This window comes from Mesoplodon mirus (assembly GCF_964341445.2).
Source record: "Mesoplodon mirus genome assembly, chromosome: 5".
Classification (NCBI taxonomy): Eukaryota; Metazoa; Chordata; class Mammalia; order Artiodactyla; family Ziphiidae; genus Mesoplodon; species Mesoplodon mirus.
The window spans coordinates 35,056,505-35,075,667 of record NC_138980.1 but is presented as its reverse complement, the minus strand read 5'-3'; the positions used below and the strand labels follow the sequence as shown (position 1 = coordinate 35,075,667).

The 19,163-nt window shown below is 45.7% G+C and overlaps 1 long non-coding RNA gene across 3 annotated transcripts in view; it reads left to right on the top strand.

Moving 5' to 3' along the window:
* The first annotated feature begins 3,212 nt into the window (after window positions 1-3,212).
* The window catches only part of LOC309805742, a 33,871-nt gene continuing 17,920 nt past the window's right edge, over window positions 3,213-19,163 (top strand). The window contains exons 1-2 of one of the 3 annotated variants that reach the window (XR_014294295.1): window positions 3,213-3,366; window positions 3,946-4,128. This is a non-coding gene — a long non-coding RNA (uncharacterized lncRNA). Of the gene's footprint in view, window positions 3,367-3,945; window positions 4,217-19,163 lie in introns of all 3 variants that reach the window. The other 2 variants (XR_014294296.1, XR_014294294.1) reach the window with 2 other exon arrangements.

Genomic DNA, 19,163 nt, shown 5'->3' with positions numbered 1-19,163 from the left:
AGGTTTGAAAATACAAATTGATTCAACTTGGACATCTTTTGTGGTTAGAAGAAAATTATTATTCACTTGGCTTCTGAGATTTTTTTCAAAGATGAGGACAACATAGCTACAGACAAAGAAATAATTAGAATATTGGTTGTGTAATTCATCAGAAAAATATCTAACGAATATTTGAGGTTGTTCTTTTATTGACATAATCTGAATTCTATTATTGAATGTTACATTGTAAAATCCTAATTATTGACTGTTTGTCTTGTGCCTTACAGTGCAATGAGGATCACAAATATTATATAATTTCTCTTAACATCTCTATGACATAATTTAAGTAAGTGTTGGGGCAAATATTGTCATTAGGTTCTGTCTGATACTGAAATCAGTGCTATATGTGCACTAGACTGCAATTTCTCTGAGAGTGGATATGCATCTTACTCAATATTTTGGCTGCTTCTACTACTTTCTTGGCTGGTAACAGGTAATATGTATCTACTAAAAGCCTACTAAAACAATGGATGTACTAAATGATAAAAACATGACAACTTTGAGGTAATCCCTTTACACAAGGATATAAAATTACAGGATCTCCAGAATTTCCAATCGAAAGGGTTTCAATGGTCTTGGATAAGAAATGATTGTTTATTCTATCATAAGCAGCATCATTAATGACTGATAAGGTTAGAAAGGGTTGAGGTTTACAGAGATGCTGTGTTTAGGAAGAATATTGAGGAATCAAGCCAGTAAACATTAGCACTGATTAAATTCACCTCTCAGAGTAATCATAGTTTTCACAGTCTTACCTAACCTTTTTTATTTATAAGCCCATTGAGAGAAGGAACATCACTCACTAGTTTATTTTGTATGCAAAGCTACTAGTTAGTTTATGTTCTTGCACACACACACACATATATATATATATATATATGGTCATTTATCTATATATCTATATGTATAGATATAGACATGTGGATATAGATGTATTGATATATATGGAGAGATATTTGATTGAATGGAAGTCAACATTTTCATTTTCCTCCTTTAAAACAAAGGATGCATTTCTAATTTTATAGTACAAAGATATGAACACAAATCACAAGACACTGAATTCACCTTTAAACACTTCGTTTTACTTAGAAAATAGAGCAGGAAATTCATTAATAGTTTCCTGAAGTCAGATTGTTCTAAAGGCACGGAATCACTGCATTTCTAGGAGCATGAGGAATAATTATTCTACCTTTACAAATATGTTAGTCTCAACAACTTTCACAAACCTTTGTGAGGAAATGGTGTAGACACTATATTAGTTACTTGCATTTGAAAATTTGCTAAAACTGCTAGAACAATTTATGAGTAATGGTGGAAATGCTGCAGTGCCTTGAGCCATCACTCTCTTGTCCTTCAGAGTACAGGTCAGGTACCCCACTTTACCAGGATATCATGACCATCAGCTGCCAGGTGTTTTCAACTGCACTGAGAGCACCTGGGCTTCATAGTAATAGATGTTCTCCATGTGAACTTCACCTTGCAGAATCTGTGTTCTAAATTCTTGAATCTGCAAGTGAAGTATTGATGAAATCCTCCATGGCTGAACATTTCTCTTGAAGTCATCTCGTAGGGTTAGTTGTTAAATGACATTAAATGCCCTAATGCATGTAACATATGTGGTACATTCCCTGGCACATAGTTGTTGATGGGGTGTTTTCCTTCTAGATTCAAGAGATGGTACCTTTCTTATTTCTTCTTCATTTAGAGATTGTAGCAGCTTTAATATTTAGCAGGAGCTGTTGTCTTGCTTTCTTGTTGATGAGGTTGACCACAAACCCAAATGTTGTGGCCCACTGAGTCTCACTGTGAAAAATCTTCAGTCTCTCACACCCCAATTTTCCATCCAGAAGGGTTAGGACAAACAAGCTTGAAGAGCTCAGAATGCAAAGTAAGTAGTGCTTGATCTGAGAGAAGCTACTGGAGACCCCTTGAGAGTAGCCAAAGACAGTGAACCAAAGGGCTTGGTGGTACTTTCATCTGCATCAAGGAGCAGTCCCCGGAATCTTTAGCACCATATCGCTGTTATGAGTTGTTTTCTTATTATTTAGTGCTTCCTCCTCTTGAAGAGAGAAACCAAGATGGCATAGTAGAAGGATGTGCTCTCACTCCCTCTTGCGAGAACACCAGAATCACAACTAGCTGCTGGACAGTCATCGACAGGAAGAGCCAATGGAAACTTATTTAAGCTTTTCTTGCTTTTTCTTATGTCAGTTAAAATAGTTCAGTTGCTTTAGGGATATCACAGACTTTTTGTATTTCAGAATTTTCTAGCGACACAAAAAAACGGATCTAAAAAAACATTTCCTTGCAGTTTACAATGCACACCTGAAAACTGTGGCATCTCACAACTGTGGATGTGCTGAGACGGGTTCTGCACGCCCGCTGGGGCCTCGGGGTCCGACTTCTCACGGGGGAAAGGTCCCTGGCCCTTGGGTTGCTGATCTCAAGCCCCAGAGGCGGGGGAGGGGACGAAGGGCGGGGCTTTCCCGTGTCAAAGGTGAACCTGCTTTGCACGTGGTGATGTTAACTGCGAGTCTTTGTTTTTTTTTTTTTATATAGCTTTTTTTTTGGCTGTATGTGGGCCTCTCACTGTTGTGGCCTCTCCCCTTGCGGAGCACAGGCTCCGGACGCGCAGGCCCAGCGGCCATGGCCCACGGGCCCAGCCGCTCCACAGCATGTGGGATCTTCCCGAACCGGGGCACGAACCCGCGTGCCCTGCATCGGCAGGCGGACTCTCAACCACTGCGCCACCAGGGAAGCCCGAGTCTTTGTTTTTAAAGGGAATATTTCCACAGTGACCTCGGCCCTTGCAATGTCCGGCCTTCTCTCATCCTCACTCCGGATATGTAGCGATCCGCGGGGAAACTGAGTCTGGACTACCAGGTGCAAGAGGAGGACACAAGGGAGCCGCCCAGCTGTGGGCAGATGCCACAGGGTCGGCCAAGCAGGGAGCCCAAGTCCAAGGCAAGAGGATAAGCTACGCGTGTCCCTGTGGCCTGTCACTCAGGAGTAGGGGCGGGGTCTGTTTAAAATGTCCAATCAGCGGCGACTGGGTGGGGTCCGGACAACCTGCAATCAGAGTAGGGTGGGGTGAGGAGGATTGAGCATGGGGGCGGGGCAAGGATTACTGTCCAATCAAGGCCAGGGGCGGGCGCAATATCGGTCCCAAGAAGAGGCTGTCCGCCCTCTGCGGCGCTTGTACGCTCGCCGAGCTCGTGCGCGCCTACCCCGCGCAGCCTCAGGTTTACGTTCCTCATCGCTCTCACCTGCCCAAGTCTCGGGGCCGCTGACATGACGCTGGGGAGCGCTCAGAGCGAGGCGGAGATGGTGAGTGCCCGAGCCGGGGCCGGAGACAAGGAGGGGCTGGTTCGAACCGGCAAGGAACCCGCTGGAAGCTGACGCGGTCTCGCGTCGCCCTCCCCGCTCCCCCTGCTAGCCTCCACCCCAATAAGCCCTCCGCCCCGGGGTGGGGTCTTGGCGTCCTGTCCCGTCCCCACGCGGGGGTCCCTCCCCGAGTCCTTTGCTGGGTGGGGTCGGAGGGAGGACAGGACTTGGGGAGGCTGCAGGGGACCCGCCCTGGACCTGACGGTTCTGCTTTCACTCTGGCCTCAGTTTTCAGTAAAGGTAAAATAACGGATCCTTCCCCCCTCCTCTTCCACTTAGAGTAGTAAGTTCCTCAGGTCTGTTCTTGGTCTCCTGGCGCGGAGCGTGTTGTTTCGACTCGTGTTGTTTTGGGAAGGTTCTCAGGAATGTCCTGTCTTCCACTGCAGTTGTGGGGAAAATGCAGAAAGTTCCCTGGAATTAATTGAGGAAACCTCAGCTAAAGTTCGAGTGGGAATGGGCCTATAGGGAGAGCTCTCTGCGTCCCCCTCCCTCTCCCCAAGCTTCATCAATTACTCCAAACAGGTAGAGACCACCCTCTACATCTCCAACCGGAAGGCGCATCTTACTACCCAGCAGAAAGAAGAAAACCTCTCTGGGCCAGGACAGCCCAGCCACTGAGAAGCCTCCATATTTTGGACGCCCAGCTCCTCCAATGGACTCCTCGGTTATTACAGCCCCTCCAGACTACTCCTTTTCCCTGTAATAGTAAGCGCCCCGTCATTATCCTCTGGGTTTACCGGTGCTCCGTCATAGATTGCAATTACTCCCTCTGTGGCTGAACTCACTTTTGCTGGTAAGATAAGTGGCTGTTACACTGATAAACTTGACAGGACACTGAAATAAGGTCGACAAAGAGGTGGATTCATGTCTTTATAAAAATAATAGTGACTCATCCATACAAGGTACAGAGTTCCTGACGCTCTGGTCCTGTTCCATTTCCTGTTAACACGTGGCATTCAGATTAATGAAAATTCTGTAAAATGTGACCTGTAAAAGCAACTAGTGTTCAATTCTGATTAACAAACAGTGTGTTACCATGAGGGTATTAGCTGATAACTGTTACCTGGGTTCTTGGAGCCCTTAATCAGTAGAAATAGATCAGGCCAGGTGAAGAGTTCAGGCAAGGCTTTATTGAGGTTCGTGCTACAGCATGAGGGAGCGAGAACAAGTAACTGGTGCCTTTGCTGGATCCAGGAGGAGGGGCGGGCTGGTCCCTTAAACGGGGTGAGGGTGGGGGTAGGTGGGTGGGTCGGGCCGGAGCGGTGGCTTAGATGCTCTGGCCACCTCCTTGGTGCTGTGTGCGGGGATCATGCACAGGATCCTGCTTTTGCTCCCGTATACCTCGTTAGTGGCATTTGGGTTTTGGCCTTTTTGTATCTTGTTCTTAATTTGCCCCCACTGCGCATGCGTGCAGTTATTTTTAGTCCCTTAGAGTTGCTTTGCACCTGTTGCTGGAGGAGATGGTTGTCCAGGTGCAAGCACTGCAGCAAAGGGTCCCAGGTCCCAGCCCGTCTCAATACCTGTCTTCTGAAAGGAATAAGCAGGATCCAGTTATTAAAACCATAAAAGTGCCCTAGAATTTCCCTCCTTTACGTTATCCGTGAACACAGGTGGAAGCAGGGATCCTGCAGGCTGCCATTCACACTCTGGGAGGAGGGTCTTTGTCTCCTGTAAATGACCCACGGAGCTTGAAGCAGGGGCATGACCTGGGGTGGGGGACAAGCTGAGCACAAAGCTGAGCCTGCGAGGGAGGTGAAGAGAGGTGCCCTGGGGTCTTGCTGCCCCCCTCACCCCATGCAGGTGGCCTCCAGACCATGGAACTACCACAGGAGGAGCTGTGGACGCCGCGATCATGAGGGGAGGGGATCCGCTACGTGAGGTGCTTGCCGTGGGGCTGCTCTTAAATCGTGCGACTTTTGCATTAAGTTAATGATGCCAAAATCATCTTGGCTTTCTGTGCACCGATGCGGAACCGAAATAGGGAGACAGAGTTTTGAGGAAAAGAAAGAAAAGCTGGGCTTCCCTGGTGGCGCAGTGGTTGAGAGTCCGCCTGCCGATGCAGGGGACACGGGTTCGTGCCCCGATCCCGGAAGATCCCACATGCCGCGGAGCGGCTGGGCCCGCGAGCCATGGCCGCGGAGCCTGTGTGTCCGGAGCCTGTGCTCCGCAACGGGAGAGGCCACAGCAGTGAGAGGCCCGCGTACAGCAAAAAAAAAAAAAAGAAAGAAAGAAAAGCTGGATGCTTTGCCAGGCAAAGGGGGGGACACAGTAGGCTAGCGCCTCAAGCACTGTGCCCCCCTCGAGAGGGTAGAAGTTTTTTATACTCAGGACTCTCGTCTGGGGTAGGTGATAAGGATCAAAGTTGTGAAGGTGTTGAATTTTTTTCTTGCATTATTTCAAACTGGTCACAGCTGGCGTTAGGCAGCCTGGCAACCGGGTCTGGTATCCTTGAACTTACAGGCCTCTGGCCTTCTTTCTGAAATAAAGAGCGCTACAAGGGAGTGTAGGGGGAGAAGAGTGCCAGGTGCAGAGTGTAATTCATGTGGATTCCTAGGGTAATCAGCTTTGTGAAGGACAAGTCCAGCTACAAGTGTTTGTTAGTAGTAACAGCTAAAGAATAACCAAGGTTGCTTATCTCTTTCAGGCCCCTTGGCTGGTCTGTGCCTAAGCTCTCCTGTTGCCAAGGTGACCTCTGTCCTGATTCTTTGTTATTATTCATACCTTTACCAAGCAGTGTGTCGTCTGATTTTGCCCCTTCAGTTTCCAATAAGTGAACGTTAGTTCGTAAATCACCAGTAATGTCACACAGAAGTTTCTCTGGGGTTTCTCAGCCCCAGTCTGTTTCACACGTGCTGGTGTCTGAGGCTCAGCTCTCCCCATTGACTCTTGTGTTCCAGTGCCTTTGCTGCCTGGGTTTTTCCAAGTGTTTTTTTTCTTTTTTTGGCTGCACCATGGCTTGTGGGGACTTAGTTCCCGGGCCCCCTGCAGTAGAAGCGCAGAGCCCTAACCTCTGCATTGCCAGGGAATTCCCCAAGTGCATTTTTTGATTAGTTAGCAATGCTGCGACAGGCATTCTTGTTTTTATCTCCAAGTGCGAGATGTGACTTGAGTTTCTGCACTTCAGAGAAAAAAGCGTGGCTTTGTAGCTTATGGATAAGTTTAAATTTATTCAGAAAATGCTGGTCGTGTCTGGAGTGTATTCTTGCCCGCCTGTTTATTTCTTCCTTGTGGTCCCCGTCGCTGAGTGACCTCGATAAATGCTTGTCCACCTCGAATGGGACCCAGGGTCTCTTCGTGGTGACGTAGGGTTCTTACCGGACAAGGGTGTGGTGGTTCATCTTCTGTGTGATGTGTGTATTTGTATGTTTATTGATTTCTTCAGTTTTCTTTAGATGCTCTGGGCATGAATCCTTTTTCGTTTGCAGGCACTGCCAATATTTTCTCCCCGTGTGTGGTTTATCTTTTCATCCCCTTTATTCTGTGCTGGTGAATGGACTCAAGGTTAACAGGTCCATCTCCTCCTTTGTAGCTTCTTTTTTATTTTCCTTATAGAAGAAAAATCTGTATACAGAAGTCGTGGGACACTTGCCTTTAACTTCTTCTGAAAGTACTTCCCTGGCGGTCCAGGGTTAAGACTCTGTGCTTCCACTGCAGGGGGTGCGGTTTGGATCCCTGGTCAGGAAACTAGGATCCCTCATGCCTCGGGGCTCGGCCAAAAAAAACCCCCCAAAATCTGCATTAAATGGATTATTATACATGACATTGACAGTGTTACCCAGCCCCCTACCCCACTGCCCGTAGACAGCCGTTTGTCATCACCCTGTGGGCCAGTGCCTGCCCCGGAGGAGATTCCTGCCCCACGTCCATTCTTTCCCCAGGTCTGTGGGTCCTTCTTCCTGCTACTGCTGTGTGGCCCCAACTACTGCCCGGACTTAAATGCTTTGATGTGTTTTAGGGAAAGTTCTTCCACCTTGTTCTGTAGGAAACTTGGCTATTCTTAGACATTTGGCTCTCATTTCAGTTTTCAGAAGTAGTTTTTCATAAACAAACCAAAAAACCCGACCTGGTTTTGGATGGAATGGAATTTTGTTAACAGTCTGCATCTGTTTGGGGGAGTTGCCATCAGGATGGCATCGCGTCTCTTTTCCGAGAACTCGCGCTCTCTTTCTTTCTCCTTTGATGTTTTGGGTAATACTTTATAGTTTCCCATTAAGATCGTTTCAGGGACTTCCCTGGCGGTCCAGCGGTTAAGAGTCCGAGCTTCCACTGCAGGGGGCCCGGGTTTGATCTCTGGTCGGGGAACTAAGATCCCGCAAGCCAAGTGGTGTGGCCGAAAAGAAAAAAAAGATCATTTTATGTCCTTCATTAGAGATTGCCGTGGAAGAAACTACAGCTCTCCGCACTGTGTCTGTTTTACTTCCACACAGAACATTTCACTTCTGATACTTCTGGTCACCAGGGCTATAGGGGTTTCCCAGACCCAGCAATTCCGTGACACCAACCAGGTGTCCTACAACCCAACTCAGTTCTGACACCGTCCACCTGGAGACAGTGGCAGACCCCCCACAGGTTAAGGGCTCAGTCCCTAAGGACCGTCCCCCCACTTTAGATGCTAATCGAAAGTAGTTGGTCCCTAGGTTGCCCACAACTTCTGTCTGACTTGGCTACAGATCAGAGTTTCCCATAACCCCCTTCTCAGGTTCAGTTAATTTGCTAGAGTGGCTCTCAGAACTCAGGGAAACATTTGCTTATGTTTACCAGTTTAGTGAAGGATATGATAAAAGATACACACGGCTGTCCAGATGAAGAGATAACACAGGACGAGGTCTGGGAGGGTCCCGAGTGCAGGAGCTTCTGTGCCCCTGGACTTGGGGTGTGTCACCCTCCTGGTGTGGATGTGTTCACCTTGAAGCTCTCAGAACCCCCTGCTACTGGGATTTTATGGAGGCTTCTTCACACAGGCGTGATCACTTATTCACTCCGTTTCCAGCCCCTCACCCCTCTCTGGAGGGTGGGGGGTGGGGCTAAAAAGCCCAAGCTTCCAATCATGGCGCAGCCTTTCTGCTGACCAGCCCCATCCCGGAGCCCACCCAGTTGCCTCCACAGAACAGAAGATGCTCCTGGTGCTTTTATCGCTTAGGAATTTACAAGGGTTTTAAGAGCTCTGTGCCAGGAACCCGGGGTAGACATCACTATGTAAATTTTGTATTATTTCACAGACATACTTTAGGACTTAAAATTTCTAACAAATTGAAGAGGTGCCATTAAAGTTAGTTTTAATAGTCTAGGTTATCTTCTAAGAATGTCTTTTAGCTGCTGTTACTAGTGATTCAGAATGCACCAAGATCTGTTTTTGTATTGCATTTCTGGAAACTTACCAAAAACCCTATACTCTGATTATAAGCTTATTCTCTGATTCAACTTCTTTGTGGATCTTCCATATGTAATACTTAGAGTTATTTCATGTTGGACTGTATTTGATTTACAATGTGATAGTTTCAGATGTACAGCAAAGTGATTCAGTTATACATATATCTATTCTTTTTCAATTTCTTTTCCCATTTAGGTTATTATGGAATATATATTTTTAAATTTTATTTAGTTATTTTTGGCTGCATTGGGTCTTCGTTGCTCCGCGGCATGTGGGATCTTCCCGGAGCAGATCTCGAACCGTGTCCCCTGCATTGGCAAGCAGATTCTTAACCACTGCACCACCAGGGAAGCCCTACTATGGAATATTGAGTAGAGTTCCCAGTGGTCTTGTTGGTTCTTGTTGGTTATCTATTTTATATATAGTAGTGTGTGTATTTTTTTAAATTAATTAATTTTTATTGGAGTATAGCTGCTTTACATTGTTGTGTTAGAGTACTGTGTGTATGTTAATCCCAAGCTCCTAATTTATCCCACCCCCCAGGTTTACCCTTTGGTAACCATAAGTTTGTTTTCGAAATCTGTGAGTCTGTTTCTGTTTTGTAAATAAGGTCATTTGTATCATTTTTTCAAATAAGATCCAACATATGAGTGTTATCATATATTTGTCTTTCTCTGTCTGACTTACTTCACTTAGTATGACAATCTCTAGGTGCATCCATGTTGCTGCAAATGGCATTATTTCATTCTTTGTAATGGCTGAAAAATTTCATTGTATATAGGTACCACATCTTTATCTATTCATCTGTTGACAGACATTTAGGTTGCTTGCATGTCTTGGCTATTGTAAACAGCCCTGCAGTGAACACTGGGGTGATGTATTCTTTCAAAGCATGGTTTTCTCCAGATATATGCCCAAGAGTAGGATTGCTGGATCATATGCTAGCTCTATTTTAAGTTTTTTAAGGAACCTCCATACTGTTCTCCATAGTGGCTGTACAAATTTACATTAATACCAACAGGGTAGGAGTGTTCCCTTTTTCCCACACCCTCTCCAGCATTTATTATTTGCAGACTTTTTGATGATGGCTCTTCTGACTGGTATGAGGTGGTATCTTGTAGTTTTGATTTGCATTTCTCTAATAATTAGCGATGTTAAGCATCTTTTCATGTGGCTCTTGGCCATCTGTATGTCTTCTTTGGAGAAATGTCTATTTAGGTCTTCTGGGTTTTTTTTTGTAAGATTTTTAAAAATTTTTGATGTGAACCATTTTTAAAGTCTTTTTGAATTTGTTACAATATTGCTTCTGTTTTATGCCTTGGTTTTTTTAGACACGAGGCATGTGGGATCTTAGCTCCCCGACCAGGGATCGAACCCACCCCATGCATTGAAAGGCAAGGTCTTAACCACTGGACTGCCAGGGAAGTCCCTTTCTGCCTATTTTTTGATTGGGTGTTTTTTGTTTTTTGTTTTTTGTTTTTTTGGCGGTACGCAGGCCTCTCACTGTTGTGGCCTCTCCCGTTGTGGAGCACAGGCTCTGGACGAACAGGCTCAGCGGCCGTGGCTCACAGGCCCAGCCGCTCCACGGCATGTGGGATCTTCCCGGACTGGGGCACGAACCCGTGTCCCCTGCATCGGCAGGCGGACTCTCAACCACTGGGCCACCAGGGAAGCCCGGGTGTTTGTTTTTTTGATATTGAGCTGCATGAGCTGTTTGTAAATATTGGAGATTAATTGCTTGTTGGTTGCATGGTTTCTAAATACTTTCTCCCATTCTGTGGGTTGTCTTTTTGTTTTGTTTATGGTTTCCTTTGCTGTGCAAAAGCTTTTGAGTTTAATGAGGTCCCATTTGTTTGTTTTTGTTTTTGTTTTCATTACTGTAGGAGATGTATCAAAAAAGATCTTGCTGCGATTTATGTCAAAGAGTGTTCTGCCTATGCTTTCCTCTAAGAATTTTATAGTGTCCGGTCTTACATTTAGGTCTTTAATCCATTTTGAGTTTATTTTTGTCTGTGTTTTTACAGAATGTTCTAATTTCATTCTTTTACATTCAGCTGTCCAGTTTTCCCAGCACCACTTACTGAAGAGACTGTTTTCTCCATTGTATATTCTTGCCTCCTTTGTTGTACATTAATTGACCTAGGTGTGTGGGTTTATCTCTGGGCTTTCTATCCCGTTCCATTTACCTATATTTCTGTTTTTGCATCAGTACCACATTGTCTTGATCACAGTAGCTCCGTAGTATAGTCTGAAGTTAGGGAGCCTGATTCCTCCAGCTCCATTTTTTGTTGACCCAAAGATTGCTTTGGCTATTTGGGGTCTTCTGTGTTTCCATACAAATTAAAAATTTTTGGTTCTAGTTCTGTGAAAAATGCCATTGGTAATTTGATAGGGATTGCATTGAATCTGTAGATTGCCTTGGGTAGTATAGTCATTTTGACAATATTGATTCTGTCAATCCAAGAAAATGGTATATCTTTCCATCTGTTTGTGTCATGTTCAGTTTCTTTCATCAGCATCTTATGGTTTTCATAATACAGGTCTTTGCCTCCTTAGGTAGGTTTATTCCTAGGTATTTTATTCTTTTTGGTGCGATGGTAAATGGAGTTGTTTCCTTAATTTCTCTTTCTGCTCTTTTGTTGTTAGTGTATAGAAATGCAACAGGTTTCTGTGTATTAGTTTTGTATCCTGCACCTTTACTGAATTCCTTGATGAGCTGTAGTAGTTTTCTGTAGCATCTTTATGGTTTTCTATGTATAGTATCATGTCATCTGCAAAGAGTGACAGTTTTACTTCTTCTTTTCCTTTTATTTCTTTTTCTTCTCTGATTGCCATGGCCAGAACTTCCAAAACTGTGCTGAGTAAAATTGGCGAGAGTGGACATCCTTGTCTTGTTCCTGATCTTAGAGGAAATGCTTTCAGCTTTTCACCATTGACTGTGATGTTAGTTGTGGATTTGTCATATATGGACTTTATTATGTTGAGGTATGTTCCCTCTGTGCCCACTCTCTGGGGAGTTTTTATCATAAATCGGTTTTGAATTTTGTCAAAAACCTTTTCTGTATCTATTGAGATGATCAGATGTTTAAAGTGGTGTATCACGGTGATCGATCTGCAGATATTGAAGAATCCTTATATCCCTGGGGTAAATCCCACTTGATCATGGTGTATGATCCTTTTAATGTATTGTTGGATTTGGTTTGCTAGTCTTTTTTTTTTTCTTGCCCATGCTGTGTGGCTTATGGGGTTTTAGCTCCCTGACCAGAGATCGAAACCAGACCCTCAGCAGTGAGAGCATGGAGTTCTAACCCCTGGACCACCAGGGAATTCCCATGGTTTGCTAGTATTTTGTTGAGGATTTGTGTGTGTGTGTTCACCAGTGATATTGGCCTGCAATTTTCTTTTTTTTTAATTAAATTAAATTTAATTAATTAATTAATTTTTGGCTCTGTTGGTTCTTTGTTTCTGTGCGAGGGTTTTCTCTAGTTGGGGCGAGCAGGGGCCACTCTTCATCGCGGTGCGCGGGCCTCTCACTGTCACGGCCTCTCTTGTCGCAGAGCACAAGCTCCAGATGCGCAGTCTCAGTAGTTGTGGCTCATGGGCCTAGTTGCCATGCGGCATGTGGGATCTTCCTAGACCAGGGCTCGAACCCATGTCCCCTGCATTGGCAGGCAGATTCTCAACCGCTGCGCCACCAGGGGAGCCCTGCAATTTTCTTTTTGTTGTGGTATCTTTGTCTGGTTTTGGTATCAGAGTGATGGTGGCCTCATAAAATGAGTTTGGGAGTGTTCCTTCCTTTGCAGTGTTTTGGAATAGTTTCAGAAGCAAGGCATTAACTCTTCTCTAAATGTTTGATAGAATTCACCTGTGAAACAGTCTTGTTCTGGACTTCTGTTTGTTGGGAGTTTTTAAATCACAGTTTCAATTTCAGTACTTGTGATTTTTCTGTTCATATGTTCTATTTCTTTGTAGTTCAGTCTTGGGAGATTGTACATTTCTAAGAATTCCTCCATTTCTTCTAGGTTGTCCATTTTATTGGCATATAGTTGCTTGTAGTAGTCTCTTATGATCCTTTGTATTTCTGTGGTGTTTGTTGTAGCTTCTCCATTTTCATTTCTAATTTTTTTGATTTGAGCCCTCCATTTTTTTCTGGATGAGTCTGGCTAAAGGTTTATCAGTTTTGTAGTTTATCTTTTGAAAGAACCAGCTTTTAGTTTCATTGATCTTTTCTATTACTTTCTTTGTCTCTAATTTCTTTCATTTCTGCTCTGATCTTGATTTCTTTCCTTCTACTAACTTTGGGTTTTGTTTGTCTTTCTTTCTCTAGTTGCTTTAGGTGTAAGGTTAAGTTGTTTATTTGATGTTTTTCTTGTTTCCTGAGGTACAACTGTATTGCTGTAAACTCCCTTCTTAGAACTGTTTTTGCTGTGTCCTGTAGGTTTTGAATCGTGTTTTTGTTTTCATTTGTCTCTAGGTATTTTTGATTTCTGCTTTGATTTCTTCAGTGATCCATTGGTTGTTTAGTATTATATTGTTTAGCCTGTATGTGTTTGTGTTTTTTACAGTTTTTTCTTGTTGAATTATAATTTCATAGCATTGTGATCAGAAAAGATGCTTGATATGATGCTTGATATGATTTCAGTTTCATAAATTTACCGAGGCTTGCTTTGTGGCTCAGCGTGTGTTCTATTTTGGAGAATGTTCCATGTGCTCTTGAGAAGAATGTGTATTCTGCTGCTTCTGGTTGGAATGCTCTATAAATATCAATTAAGTCCATCTGATCTAGGGACTTCCATGTTGGCGCAGTGGTTCAGAATCTGCCTGCCAGTGCAGGGGACACAGGTTTGAGCCCTGGTCTGGGAGGATCCCACATGCTGCGAAGCAACTAAGCCCATGCGCCACAACTACTGAGCCTGTGCTCTAGAGCCTGTGAGCCACAACTACTGAGCTCGCATGCCACAAGTACTGAAGCCCCCGCACCTAGAGCCCATGCTCCAAAACAAGAGAAGCCACTGCATTGAGAAGCCTGTGCACCAGAATCAAGAGTAACTCCTGCTCACTGCAACTAAAGAAAGCCCATGCGCAGCAATGAAGAACCATCACAGGCAAAAATAAATAAATAAATAGGCATTAAAAACACTCAGTGTATAAATAAATAAATAAAAAATAGGGCTTCCCTGGTGGCGTAGTGGTTGAGAGTCCGCCTGCCGATGCAGGGGACATGGGTTTGTGCCCCGGTCCGGGAAGATCCCACATGCCACGGAGCGGCTGGGCCCATGAGCCATGGCCGCTGAGCCTGAGCGTGCAGAGCCTGTGCTCCGGAACGGGAGAGGCCACAACAGTGAGAGGCCCACGTGCTGCAAAAAACAAGACAAAACAAAAATAAAAAATAAAAAAATCCATCTGGTCTAATATGTCATTTAAAACCTATGTTTCTTTATTGGTTTTCTGTCTGGATGGTCTGTCCATTGATGAAAGTGGGGTGTTCAAATTCCCCACTATTATTGAGTTACTGTTAAGTTCTCCTTTGATGGCTGTTAGCTTTTGCCTTATATATTGAGGTGCTCCTCTGTTGTATGCATATATATTTACAATTGTTATATCTTCTTCTTGGATTGATGCCTTGATCATTATGTAGTGTCCTTCTTTGTCTCTTGTAACAGCTTTTATTTTCACGTCTGTTCCATCCGATACGAGTATTGCTGCTCCATCTTTCAGTTGATTTCCATTTGTGTGGAATACCTGTTTCCATCCCTTCACTTTCAGTCTGTATGTGTCCCTAGATATGAAGTGGGTCTTTTGTAGACAGCATATGTACGGGTCTTATTTTTGTATCCATTCAGCCAGTCTGTCTTTTGGTTAGAGCATTTAATCCATTTATGTTTAAGGTAATTATCGATTTGTATGTTCTTACTGTCATTTTCTTAATTGTTTTGGATTTGTTTTTGTAGGATTTTTTTGTTCTCTTGTGATTTGATGGCTAACTTTAGTGTTGTGTTTGGATTCTTTATTCTGTTGTGTGTGTGTATCTATTGTAGATTTTCGGTTTGAGGTTACCATGGAGTTTTGATATAGCAGTCTATATACATACAAGATTGTTCTCAGTTGCTGGTCTTTTAATTTCAGATGCATTTCCAGTATCCTGTATTTGTATTTTCTCTTCTCACAATTATTGGTTTTGATGTTATATTTGTATGTGGATGATTTCCTACCTCTGCTGTATGTTTGCCTTTAGTGGTGAGCTTTCCCATTTATAATTTCCTTGTTTGTAGTTTTGGCCTTTTCTTTGCCACCTAGAGAAGTTCCTTTAGCATTTGTTGTAAAGCTGGTTTGGTGGTGCTGAATTCTCTTAGCTTTTGCTTGTTTGCAAAGCTTTTGATTTCTCCGTTGAATCTGAATGAGAGCCTTGCTGAGTAGAGTATTCTTGGTTGTAGGTTTTTTCCCTTTCATAACTTTAAATATATTGTGCCACTTTCTTTGGGCCTTTCTGTGGGAAAATTTCTGCTGGAAAATCACCCTATCGCCTTATGGGGATTCCCTTTTATGTTATTTGTTGCTTCTCCCTTGTTGCTTTTAGTATTTTCTTTTTGTCCTTAATTTTTGTAAGTTAAAAAAATCTTTATTTATCTGTTTGGCTGTGCTGGGTCTTAGTTGCGGCACGCAGGATCTTCAGTCTTTGTTGCGGCACGTGGAATCTTGAGTTGCAGCATGAAGGATCTTTAGTTGCGGCATGCGAACTCTTAGTTGTGGCATGCAATCCCTTAGTATGGCATGTGAACTCTCAGTTGTGGCATGTGGGATCTTCCTGGACCAGGGCTAGAACCTGTGTCCCCTGCACTGGCAGGCGGATTCTCAACCACTGTGCCACCAGGGAAGCCTGGGATTGTAGTTCTTGATTCAGGTGTCTGCCCCCTGGTGGGTGAGGCTGGCGAAGGGCTTGTGCAGACTTCCTGGTAGGAGGGACTGATTCTTGCCCACTGGTGGGTATAGCTGGGTCTTGTCCCTCTGGTGCGCAGGGCCGTGTCAAGGGGTGTGTTTAGTGGGAAGCTGTAGGCTCAGAAAGACTGTCTTCTGATGGGCAGGGCTGTGTTCCCGCCCTGTTGGTTTTTTGGCCTGAGGCGTCCCAGCACTGGAGCTTACAGGCTGTTGGGTGGGGCCAAGTCTTGGTGAGAAAAATCTCAGCCTCCAGGCGGGTTCACACCAATGAGCACTCCCCAGAACTTACACTGCCAGTGTCTCTGTCCCCACAGTGAGCCATAGCCGCACCCCCGCACCCCCCCCCCCCCGCCTCCACAGGACATCCTCCAACATCAGCAGGTAGGTCTGGCCCAGCCCCTTATGAGGTCACTGCTTTTCCCTGGTGTGCTCGAGACCTTGTGTGCCTCCTCCAAGAGTACAGCTTCTGTTTCCCCCAGTCGTGTGCAATTTCGGTGATCAAACCCCAGTGGCCTTCAAGCCCAGCTGGTTTGGGCACTGTGCCTCCTGATGCCAGACTCCCAGGCTGGGGAGACGGATGTGGGGCTCAGAACGTTCACTCCTGTGTGCGAACTTTCCAGTGTAAATATTTTCTAGTTTGTGGGTTGCGCAGCCGGTGGGTGTGGAGTTTGATCTTGTCGTGATTGCGCCCCTCCTGCTGTCTCTTCCTCTTTGTCTTTAGATGTAGGGTAACTTTTTTGGTAGGTTCCGGTGGGTTTTGGTCAGTGGTTGTTCAGCAGTTAGTTGTGATTTTGGTATTTTCATGAGGGGGGCGAGCTCACGTCCTTCTACTCTGCCATCTTGTCTCCAAGCCCCGACTTCATAGAGTTTAATTGTCAAATATAGTGTCTCTAGAAAATGCATAAGCCACTGCAGGACCCACCTAAACCTACTAAAGTGGACATCCACGGAAGGACGGCCAGGCCAAGACCTGGCTGAATCCCTCATACCAGCCCCCGCTCAACATGACTCCCAGACAGGCCTCCTCTGTCGGGTGAGTGACAAGTGTGTGCCTCCCTGGGTCACTGTGTTTTAATTCTGTGTGCTTTCTTTGGAGTGCAAATGGCATTGTGTCAGTTTTCCGTTACTCAGTGCTGTTAGCTGCCTGTGGGATGGCAGTCTGGTCACTTTTGCTAGTCTGTAGGGCCCTGTGATGGGGCTGCACCCTGTTCATTTCTTGATTCTACTGCTAGTAGCCACTTGGGTGGCCTCGAGGGTTTTCTGTTATGATATGTGCTTCTGAAAACTTTGGAAATCATATACACTTGGATGTCTCGGCTTCATCTTCTCCAAATTGCCCATATTACACACACCCCTGTTTCTCAGCCCCCAAACATTTTCTCCCCTGTTTTATGGTTGCCCTTTAGGAGGGGGATCAACCCTGCCCCCCACCCAAGATGGGCTTGGTTGTCAGGATGATGCCACTTGTACCAAGAGGATCAGAAGACAGTTGGTGATCTGGGGACATGGATGCAGGTGGATGCTCTTGCAGGTGGCCAGAGGAAGTGCTGGGGGGGCCTCCGTTGTGGCTGGGCGTTTATGAGGTTTCATCTTCCCACCCACAGGATGCATGGCACTCGTGGGCCTCCGTATCCATTCACATAGACTGGGCCGGGCAGGGGAGAGGGTGGGGCTCTGAAAGTTCTTCCTAGTCAGACCACAGATCACATCACGAATGGATCCAGCCTCTTTTTTTTTTTTTTTTTTTTTTGCGGTACGCGGGCCTCTCACTGTTGTGGCCTCTTCCATTGCGGAGCACAGGCTCCGGACGCGCAGGCTCAGTGACCATGGCTCATGGGCCCAGCCGCTCCGCGGCATGTGGGATCCTCCCGGACCGGACACGAACCCGTGTCCCCTGCATCGGCAGGCGGACTCTCAACCACTGCGCCACCAGGGAAGCCCCAGCCTCTTTATTGTAATTCACCTCCGATGTCTGCTTGATGACTGACACACCTCATCTCATCGAATATGAACTTGTCTGAGTGTGAAGTTTAGAAGCCTAGTGTCCAAGCAGTGTAATTAAGACAAGCAGACGTCGGAAGAGTGTTGGAATCCGCTTAATCCCAGGGCATTGGAGAGGGGCGGGAGACACACTGGGGGATTCCGGGCTTTGTTCTACTATTTCTGCCATGCTTTTGTGCAGCCTTGCCAGGGCTGTCTCCCCACATGCAATGAAAGGCCCCTTCAGGGAAACTGCCCCTGCCCTGGCTGGTCAACGAATAGTCCTCAGCCAATCGGTCAGCAGCTCCATGGAAAGCATCTAAATACAAGCCATCTGCTGCATGTGGCTAGAGTATTTTGGGTATTTCCTGAGTGCCACCTGTGTTGTGGGTCCACAAGGCCATCGTCACGTGGGAGATGCCAGGGGCACTGGTTCACCTCTGTCCTGCTAGCACCAGTTCACTTCAGGAAGGAGGCCTCTGGAGGGGTGAGCCTGTGTGGTGCTGCATGCACAGCCCAAGGAATCCAGGCATCTGGTGCCAGCAGCCTGGTCTCAGGGCCTGGGAGGGCCTCGGCTCCAGCAGGGCCCAGGGAGTGGCCGTCGTGGTACGCCACTGCTCTGTAGCGGTAGGAGGGCTACCAGATGCCAATGGGCAGTTAACGGCGCATGGTAAATTGGGCCTGCCGGCCTACAGACCCCTGGACATGTGAGATGGTGGTGTGTTTGTTCCAGTGGACAAACCTACACTGACATGTCGCCATCACCCACAGTCCACAGTTGACTTTGCATGTATGTTCTGTGGGTTTAGATGAAGATGCGTCCACCTTTATAGTGTCCTACGAAACATGTTCACTGCCCTAAAAAATGCCCTGTGCGCCTCCTAGTCACCCCTCTCCCAACCCCGATCCCCGGCAACCACTGGTCCTTTTACTGCCATCTCCATAGTCTTGCCTTTTCAAATAAATTTAGAAAGATCTTTTGATATGCTGTGATTTTTCTAATCTTTTGATATGCTGTGATTTTTCTTCTTTAGACCGTTGAAGTGATTTTTTTAAATTATTTTATTTATTTTTATTATTTTTGGTTGTGTTGGGTCTTAGTTGCCGCACGTGGGATTTTCGTTGTGGCATGTGAAATCTATCGTTGCAGCGCATAGGCTTCTCTCTAGTTGCGGCCCACGGGCTCTCTAGTTGTGGTGCACGGGCTCCAGAGTGCATGGGCTCTGTAGTTCGCAGCATGCTGGCTCTCTAGTTGAGGTGCGCAGGGTCAGTAGTTGTGGCGCGTGGGCTTAGTTGCCCTGTGGCATGTGGGATCTTAGTTCCCTCACCAGGGATCAAACCCATGTCCCCTGCATTGGAAGGTGGATTCTTAACCACTGGACCACCAAGGACGTCCCCTGAAGTGATTTTTGAACGTTGAGCCAGCGTTGCATACCTGAGATAAATACCACTT